The sequence below is a fragment of the Diabrotica undecimpunctata genome, chromosome 2 (assembly GCF_040954645.1).
Source record: "Diabrotica undecimpunctata isolate CICGRU chromosome 2, icDiaUnde3, whole genome shotgun sequence".
NCBI lineage: Eukaryota > Metazoa > Arthropoda > Insecta > Coleoptera > Chrysomelidae > Diabrotica > Diabrotica undecimpunctata.
In genome coordinates this window covers 3,796,671-3,807,272 of record NC_092804.1, presented here as the reverse complement: position 1 = coordinate 3,807,272, position 10,602 = coordinate 3,796,671, and the positions used below count along the sequence as shown (strand labels likewise).

At 28.8% G+C, this 10,602-nt stretch overlaps 1 long non-coding RNA gene across 1 annotated transcript; it reads left to right on the top strand.

The window, feature by feature from the left end:
- The first annotated feature begins 3,319 nt into the window (after positions 1-3,319).
- Positions 3,320-4,530, top strand: LOC140433142 (uncharacterized). The gene is made up of 2 exons (XR_011949875.1): positions 3,320-3,793; positions 3,947-4,530. It is a non-coding gene; the product is annotated as an uncharacterized lncRNA (long non-coding RNA).
- Positions 4,531-10,602: the final 6,072 nt, after the last annotated feature.

The window sequence follows — 10,602 nt, the reverse complement described above, 5'->3', positions numbered from 1 at the left end:
GACATTAATTATTTAAATATAGCTAAAACTACGTCAACGGACAATATGAAATATTTTTAAAGGTTTTTATTTTTAGAGTATGCCTGGCAAGCAATTTCTTCAATCTGAATTTGATATACCATAAGATAATGATATCATGTACCATGATAACCAGAAGGTAGTTTTTAATCAATACTTTATATAAATGTATGTTGTAAAAAAGATTGTTGAGAGTAGTTTAAGAAAATTTCTGCTGAATACATTAATGGATATTAAGTCAATTTTCTTGTGAGTTTTTTAATTTGAAATAATTTATAGTTTTATAAAAACAAAGTATTACTTTTTTTTCATTGAACTAGTTATAACAGTGTGGTTTATTCTGTACTTATCTGTTCTTTTTTTTTTTAGAGAAACATGTTACTCTGCAAAGTATAAGTAATGAATTAAGGGATAAAGAAGTTGCATTTATTGGCAAAACATCTGTTAGCATAAACTACTAAAAGAACACGGCCATGAAGTGTTGAGACTACCTCCTTATCACTGTGAATTCAACGCTATTGAATTAATTTGGGCAAACTGCAAGTCATATTACAATAAGCATCTTGGTAGAGATGGACATTCTGATAGTGCTGTTATAAATATGTGGAAAGAGGCACTAAACCAATGTAACACAGAAATTTGGGAAAAATGTGTGAAACATATGAAATTATTACAAAGTGGTATATCCGAGAAAAAAATATGGTTGACACTAACATTCAACAAATCATAATAGACACTGGTAATATGAGTGGCTCAGATTCTGACAGTGAAAAATTCTTAAATTTATGATTGGCTACGTGGCTGTATAGTGTATGAGGCTTCAATAAATATTTAAATTGTATTATTGTTATAATAAATTCTTTTTTACCCAGCTCAAAAGTTTTCTATTTTTTAATTTATTATGCATAGATTTCTTTATTTGAAGTTCGTTGTGTTAATTTTTGTATGACCATTTTTTAAAACAAAGTGATTACTTAAGTCTGAAAACCATATTTAACACTGAATAAACAAAATAATCAAGATGATGGAGCACTGGAGTAGATTTATATTCAGTTTTTTAGATCTTCTTGTAGTGTCTACCCGTTTCGGATCTTGGCGACTATCATAACAATTTGTACTTTGCACACTGCTGGTCTGAAAATATTTGTGGTTGTTGTGTTGAACCACATACATAGATTCTTCAGCCAGGAAATCCTTCGCCTTCCTGAGCCTCGTTTTCCATCTACTTTTTCCTGTAAAATTAGTTGCAGCAATCCATATATTTCGTTGTTCCTAATGATGTTACCAAGGTATTCTATTTTGGATGTTTTTATTGTGGTTATCGGCTGTTTTTCTTTTTCCATTCTTAATTAAACGTCCTGATTAGTAACGTGACCGGTATAAGATATCTTCAGGATTCGATAATAAAGCCACATTTCGAAAGCCTCAATGTTCCTGCAGGTAGTGTCTGTGAAAGTCCACGACTCAACTCCGTACAATAGTATAGGAAAGATATAACATGGTAGTAACCTGATTTTTATGGGTGTTAATAAATCATGACATTTGAATAGCTTAGCCATTTTTTGAAATGTAGATTTGGCTTTCTCTATCCTACATTTAATTTCTAAGGAATGGTCGCAATTTTTACTCTTTCTGTTCATTGACCTGAATGCTTTATGGTAATCAATGAAGCATGCATATATATTGCAGTTCACATCTCTACATCGTTGAAATAGCACTTTTATGCTAAAGAAAGCCTCTCTCGTACCTACTGCATTCCGAAAACTAAACTTTGTACTACGGCTGAATTTTTCTTCGCACAGTCTATATATTCTTTGATGTATGATTTTTAGAAATAACTTTAAAATATGGTTCATTAAGCTGATGGTCGGCAAATCACTGCAGGATACGGATTTTGTTTTCTTTGGTACAGCAATAAACGTCGGCGTGACTTCAGCCATGTTCTTGGTTCATTAAATATTTTTATTAGGAGTTGAGTACCGTTGGTGTTAAATAGTTTTATGATCAGCATGTGCATTGTCAGGTCCAGGAGCTTTGCCATCTTTTGGTTGTAATATTGCCTTTTCCACTTCATTTGATGTGATTTGTAAGTGGTCATTACATATGTGGGATGGAGGTTGTTGGGATCTACTATCATCAGAGTTCTTTGATAAACTTGGTCCATATGCAAATTTCTTGATTTTTATCTGTGATGATGTTTCCCTGTTGATCTCGCAGTTTGTTAGCTGTATTTAATTTCTAAAGACCAGCTGCTTGTTTATGCATTTTAAACGTATCGTGTTTTTCTTCCAATAAATATATTTCTTCACACTGTGATTTTAACCAATTTTCTTTGGCCTTTCGTATTTGTGTTCTTATTTGTCTGTGAATATTGTTGTACATTCTTTTGTTGTTCTTTGATTTTTTTCTTTTTTCCATGAGTTGCAGTATCTTGTCATTTATCTGACTGTTCTTTTTCACTTTTTTCTATTAGATGTTCTTATCTGATCTTTAAAAACGTCTCTTTTGTTTACTTACGTTTTAGTCCTCTCATATCACATTTTTGTTACTATTCTTTTTTGTAACCTTCTTAAATCTAAACCGATATTTACCAACAACAGGAACATCATCTGACGATATGTCAGCACCATATATTTGCTTATATTCAATAAAAATACTTTAATTTCTTATTACTATGGTTTAAATATTTATTTACTGTACATGTTATTGGACAACCTATAGGTTTCCAAAAATTGAAAAATCACGTTCATAAATGTATACGTACCCAGTTTTCCAAATGCAATAAATAAAATAAAAGAGAAGTATAAAAACGTCAATTGTAATATTAGCCATTTTCTAATTTTTATAATAATTCTTATAGCCGACATACGTTTGACTCACATGTTTTAGATTTATTTCCTATAATAAGAATGATGACGATGTGCAAAGATCCGGCGGATCGACTGTATATCCTTATATAATATGTATAATATTAAATTATATATACAAAAGGAACATTTTTATATTCGAGAGAGGAAGAGAGAGAAAATATATCTTCTGTCTCTCTCTTACTCATTATCTTACATATGTAATGGTTTCACAGATTCACTCCCATACAAATTTCCAACGTGGAGCGCGCGTATAATCTCGGTTCGCTATTCCCAGTCCGAACTGTCTAGTGAATTTAGTAATTATTTTTTTGCGAAGTTAGTTACTTTTTGACAGACTAAAAGTGGCTGGAAATTACTATACAACCAAGCATACGTGCTCTTAGTCAATATTAATGTAAACAAACGTAAATAAAAATAAAATAGAACTTTACGAATTACTGACAATCAATATTTATTTACACCGTATAATGTATTGATAACAAATAATAAAATTATTTATTGTACAGAATAAAAATATTTAGTGGGAATAAATTCTACAAAATTAAGCAGTCAAAGTTGGGTTTGGGTATATATTGTGGTCAAAGTGAGGTTAACTATAATTATAGTACACAGCAAGTTCCTTAATGTTGTGACTAGGATGGAATCATTGATTAACAGTTCATTGGAGGGCATTAACATAAACTGTGGTTTTATTATCTTACAAAATAAGTATACTTCCATATGCTAAAAGGATATAGCAAAGCAAATATTAGTAATTTGACTCATTTATGCTAGGCAAATTCCTAGTTCAATAGTAATTTTTGCTCATTAGCATTAGAGGATGTTAAAATCTTCCATGTATGGTGAATGGATTCAGTGTCCTGGCCGCAGTCATATAAACCCAAACAAACAACAAAAACCTCAATGTAAGTATAAACAAGTTTAAATTTAATTTAAATTATTTACTAGTTATTACTATTTCTGTTTTATACACAATAACTATTTGTCTTGAATTATCGTTTGTAAATTGATACTAGTTTTGTAAATTATAAGTGCTAAATGGTCAAATTTAATTTTAGATCTTTCTATGGAGATGAACCATAAGTTTTATGCAGCTTAAGCGTAACAGCATCTAACAGCAAATGGAGTATTGTAAAACATGCCCAGAATAAAAAAGTTCCATTAACATTATATGCATCCACATTACTTGTTAATGAAGAAGATGGTGATGCTTTTGTTTTCAGTTTGTTATCATGATTGTATGGCTTTACAGGGTGATTTTAAGCATGTAACAGCATCCTTTATCTGGGTCTGGGCTCATGGCTGAAATATTTAACACTAAACAAAGAATTCAAGCTAAATATATGACAGTAAAAGGTGTGCCCAATGGCAGTCCCTTGTCAGAAAATTCATCTGGTTTCATGAGGATTTTTTGAAAGATAGAAGACAAAGAGGAATTGAAAACTTTAAACAAAACCAAAAATATCGAACAATTCACTGTGAAGTTCAGGTGTCTGTATCCATCAACTTATACTTAATTATATTTTAACTGCTTTAAGTTAAAGGTATGCATTTAGTTTTAAATATTAGTAGTGCATCCAACCTTTGCTAAGTATTGCTACATTTTTGAGGTGTTTAAATAAATTAATAACTACAAATAATATTTATTGTGTTTTATTTTCTAAACCAAAAACAATATAAACTACATATTTATTTATATAATGGATAATTCTTACGTTTTAGTTACACAGTAGAACCTATGGAAGCCAAACATTAAGGGAAAAAATTCAAGTTATTGAGTTTTCAACTTATGGATTTCACCATTTTTTGTTGTCATATTTTAATTCCACTTAAAGAGGTTGAGATTCATACTAATTTTGAGTTAAAAAAGAACATATTGTTATTTATTATAAATTAACATTTTTTTAAAACATCCTTAAAATGAGAAATATGGCATTAAAAAGTCAGTAATTTACATTGACAATTCAGTTGTTGTCTAACAAACTCATAAGGTATATAGAGCAGACAATTCTTCAGAGCTGCTGGTTTGCTTTATAAAATTTCGTAAAGAATTCAGCATTCTTCTTGCATTTTTTTTGTGTAAATCCAGAGAATATATTATGTAGGATTATTCTTCTATGTCATCTAAATCATTATTGATTTTCGTTGTAACTGGATAATTTCGACATCAGAAGATAATGTTTCAGCAACTCCTTTATTGCACTTAACAAAGTCCTTAAATGATATTCCTGATTCAAATACCACTATAATTCATGCTGGAGGTGAAATAGAAATATGTTCGGTTTCAGTTTCTTCTGTTGGCAATTGCAAAATCACAGTATACATAACAGTTCTTTATAGTAGTCATAATTACATTTTGCCAAGCTTTATTGACCATTGCCATAGGTTTCAATACATCTATAGTAGAAATTATCCAACATTTACTTGGTAACTTCCTTTTGATATAATGCCTTAAAGTTTTGAATGATACCTTGAAACATAGGCATAGGCTATAATTTTCATGTTGTACTGGATTTTAACTACTTTTATTGGTGGAATTTATAATAATTATTAAATTATTTAGTATAATTAGGTAAATAATTTATAGATAATTATTTTTACCTATATATTATTAACGAATTACAAGATTTTTATTTGACCATTTTCTTATCAATATTTATAAGCCAGTTTTTAACAATTACAGAAGTCATCCATGATTTGGCATTTGCTTCATATTTCAAAGGTAGGTTTCAATGTTGACTCCTGCACTTTCCCTTCAAACTTTTTTTAAAAGCAAGTTCATGTCTTCTTTTGAACTTTTTTAGCCACGCATTACTGGTCCCAAAGTTAGCCATTCCTAATGATATGGAGTATATTTCGGCTTTTTCTTATAACAGTGGTTCCCTAACTCTGATATTGTAAGTCAGTCACTGCTCCAACCAAGCAAGTATATGTTAACATGAGATAAATTACTTGGTAGTCCTATTTATTGTATACTCCTAAATTGTTTTCTAAGAAACAATGGTCTACTTACATTGTTGGCAAATTATTAAAGTAGGTAACCTATCTTTCTTATTAAGATTCTACTGAATGAACATATATATATATATATATATATATATATATATATATATATATATATATATATATATATATAAGAAATACTGGATATTATTGACTGGCGATATAAACAAACAACACAGTTTATTAGGGCTGCAGTCAGAAGGTTTGGCCGGGATCTTACAGAAACACTCTTTTGACTTTTGGTCTAGCTTTTAGAATTGTTTTATTCCTTCTTCAAGACATAGTCGTTGAGATTATTTGTATAAAGCTATGACACTCAACATTAATAACACATATAAAATTTAATATATAAAATAATGGACAAAATACATTTTAAAATTTAGTTATGATAGTAAAAATTTTGTTTGTGACATCTTTTAATGGTGTGTTTTGACTGATCCATATAGAACAGAAAGAAAAAACAAAAAAACCAAATACTGGAGGTTTCAATCAAGGGTCAAACCACACTGGAGGTTTCAACCAGTGTGGTTTGACCCTCGAAAGAGCTTAAACCAACATTCAAATGAAGCCATCGGTTAAATTTAAATGAACAATAGTGTTCTTACAGTTTTTCTTGTATTTTTTTTTATTTCGTTTCTCTTGTTTAGTTGTTAATCTTTAATGTTAAGTTATTGTAGAGTTTTCGTAACATCTAAAAAAACCTACAAATTGTTTTTGAACTGATGATGCTTTTAAAAATAAAAGCGATACATATTCGAATAAATCAATAAAGTAGTTGACGACTTTCATTTGCGAATTATTGACCGATAAAACCTCTGCTATTCAACCATTGAATATATTTTAAATATATATGTATATATATATATATATATATATATATATATATATATATATATATATATGTATATATATATATATATATATATATATATATATATATATATATATATATATATATATATATATAATTACACTGAGCCAGTATACACTACTCTTATAATATAAGTAATAGATTTTCACCTCAAGATAAGAAAACAAATTCAATTAATAACTAATACAAATACTACCTAGTTAACACATTGAGCTTATTTTGTAGAGGAGTGCCTAGCCTATCCTTCTCCCTGATCATCATATTAAATTTGTAATGTTAATCTATCTATATATATATATATATATATATATATATATATATATATATATATATATATATATATATATATATATATATATATATATATATATATATATATATATATATATATATATATATATATATATATATATATATATATATCATCATCATTATCATCATGTGCAGCTTTATCAACCGTTTCCAATTACGGTGCAGCCTCCCTTATTTCAATGTTATTCTATGTTCTTATTATTATTCGACGATGTCTTAGTTGTTCCTGTTAATTTTCTTATATCATAATCCCATCTGAGATTCGGGCGCCTCTTTGGTCTCTTAGCGTTCCCTATATATATATATATATATATATATATATATATATATATATATATATATATATATATATACAAAAGACTCCCTCTATAACGAGAACTGAAATGACAGACTAATTACCTCGTTATAAGCCGATCTCGTTATATCAGACAATCATAATACTGTGCATACATATGAATCTGTAGTTTTCTAAACCATCAACTTCCTATAGTGAAGCCATTCGGAGCAATATAAGTTGCTAATAAATATTGTTTGAATGGCGTTTTTGAAAAAAAGTTATTTACTTTTATTGTCAATGAAATATATTAAAACATAAAAGAGTTGTTTACTTTTATTATCAATGATATACGTTAAAACAAAAAAGCTGTACTTATATTTTTTTCCAACTACATAATGTATAAATCGTATTTTCAAGGATAACATAAACTATTGCTTCTGCAATTTTAAGAACTCTGTTATTTTTAACTGCTTTAAATGGTCCAGTATCATTCTATCATATATTTTCTAAAGATGTGAAATAGTTGTATTTATTCATTGTAAAGAAGTTTATTGCGGGCTGCAGTTAAGTTTATTGAGGGGCTGTTTGAAAAGGTATTTATTTATAGCCACGACCGGACTAAAAACGTAAAAAACACGTTTTTGGATCTTATTTTCTCTCGTTATAACCAAATTTGCCTCGCTATAGACGGTTATAGTTCAATAGAAATTTCACGGGACATCTAATGTATCTCGTTATAAGCGAAACCTCGTAATAACCGTTTTCGTTATAGAGGGAGTATACTGTATATATATATATATATATATATATATATATATATATATATATATATATATATATTAATTTGTGATTAATAATGTGACGTTGTTTGTTCAATTATGTTGAAAAATTTATGCAAATAAAAATTTACTCTACTCTACTATCTACTAATATTTGGTTTCGCCTATTATGACAGTATTTTTCGGTCCAATTTAAATTTGTCTCCAAAACAAATTTAAATTGTTATATCTCAGCAAACTTAAATTGGTGTTTTATAGCACATACATTTTTCTTGGTTAAAAATAAACAAATTACGTTTTTTAGTTACAAGATACAGCAAATTTTGAAAATTAAGTCAACTGACCAATTATACAAGATTGTAAGCAATATGTTTAGCCTAGTATAATGGAGTATGATATGTACTGAATTTAAAAGTTAGTAAAATAAAAGCTTTCATGTTAGTGTACCACACAGTGGCTATTGTTCATCACTACTTTTTAACATGTTCGTTAAAAAGATATATATGTAAAAATTTTGACTTTTTTTCTTAGCAAATGTTTAAAATTTATTTAGTGTATTTTTTTCTTAATGTGTTGTGAATTCTATTGAGTGAAACAACTTGTTTCTGAATGTAGCTAAATGTAACCACATAACTTTTTATAAATGAAATAAAAATGTGAGTTCAGAGTACACTATTGACAGTAATGCTCTTAAATATTTTGATGTAATTAAATACGATACATACAGACGATAGTGATTTAGAATCAACGCATATAAAAAGTTTTAAGCAAAGGTGAGTTTATGCAGGTCTGGTATTTTAGATAAACTTTTAAGTGGTTAGACATTGTCCTGAACTGCTTAAAATAATTTACTTAAATGTTCGCTCTAGTAACCTGAGATTTAGTCGAATCCATAATACTAATTAATATGGATTTACATGCCTATATACATTTAAAGAACATTCAAAGTTATAAATATTAATGGTATTTAGAATTTGGACGTTAGACTTAAGAGGAAAGTCAGAAAAAAAGTTTGAAACAATCTAATGAAAAGGATTAGTTATGTTTGTTTGCTTTATTATATATTGTTAGTTGTAAGGTTAAATAATTTATCACCGGTTTAATCATATTTTTGCAATAATTTTAAAAATAAAGAAAAATAAAACCTCTAGTCAAAACATGAATGTTCAAAAATAAAACAAAGTCAATGATTTCATTCGAAGAGCATATGAAACTAATCCCCAAAATTTTCCTTATCTTCGTCAGATGATGTTTCCTCGTCTATATCTATTACCAAAGGCTGCACTTTGGTTGATAAAACAACCTTTTCTTTTTCGTAACTCTCTATAATTATTTTATGGGTATGGCGAACATAATTTTTCCACTGCTCCCTAGTTACATTATTGATAGCTGTTGCCCAAACTTCTAAAACATTTTTATTCCCAATATGTGCTGATCATAAAACCGTTTCGTTTGACTCCACACCATTTCAATAGCATTAAAGTGACAGTGATAGGGAGGCAAACGAAGTACTTCATGACCAGCTTTGTTAATTATCTCATCTACAGCATAATGTTTTGGAGATCTGGGAAGAGCTTTAATAATATTTAATAAATTTGTCTTAGAAGTATGCAGTGGAAATAGAATGCCTTTACTTCTAAGCCATCCTTCCAATTCTTCTTTTTTCCAAGATTGGGTTGGCCATTTATTTACTTGCCGACTGTGATAACTAGCATTATCAAAGATGATCATTGATGGTTCCTCCAATCTTGGTAGAAGATCTTTCTCCAACCAACCCTCGAAAATATCAGCATCCATTTCTCCATGATAGTCTCCCGTTTTGGAGCCCGATTTAAAAATTAAACTTGCTCCGTTTATAAACCCATGCTCTGAGCCTGCATGTAAAACTATGTACCTACAACACAAATAATTCGATCTAATAAAAACAAATTTCTTTACATGTAATGAAAATATGCTTTCTGTAAAAAATATACTTTATTAGTTTTGGAACTAAAGATCTGGAACAGAAAAAAAACCCATTTTAGTCAGTTAAGAGAATTAATAAATTATATAAGAAAACATATTTATTTACTTACCTCACACCATCACCGCTTCTTTTTCTTATTCCTTTATTTGTCCCATCCTGCCAAGATCTTCTAACGGATCCAGAAGAAAATATCCATGTTTCGTCTATAAAAATTAAGGGCTTTTTGTAAACTCCCCTTTGGTCATTTTCATGGTAAATCCTTAAAAAATTATGCCTCATCTGTACTACGTGAGGAACTTCCATGAAATGTTTTTGTGGCCTGTCTATTTTGTATTTGAATCCTATTTCTTTCAAGATCAGAAAGAGGCTTGTTTTTCCTCCCTCATAAATAAATTTGTCTCTTAAAACCTTCAGCAGACTAGATATTGTAAGAGGCAACTCTAAAACAATTATTAATTTTTAGGTAGTTTATATTGCCGAGTTGTAAATTTTCTCGGAAAGAGTGT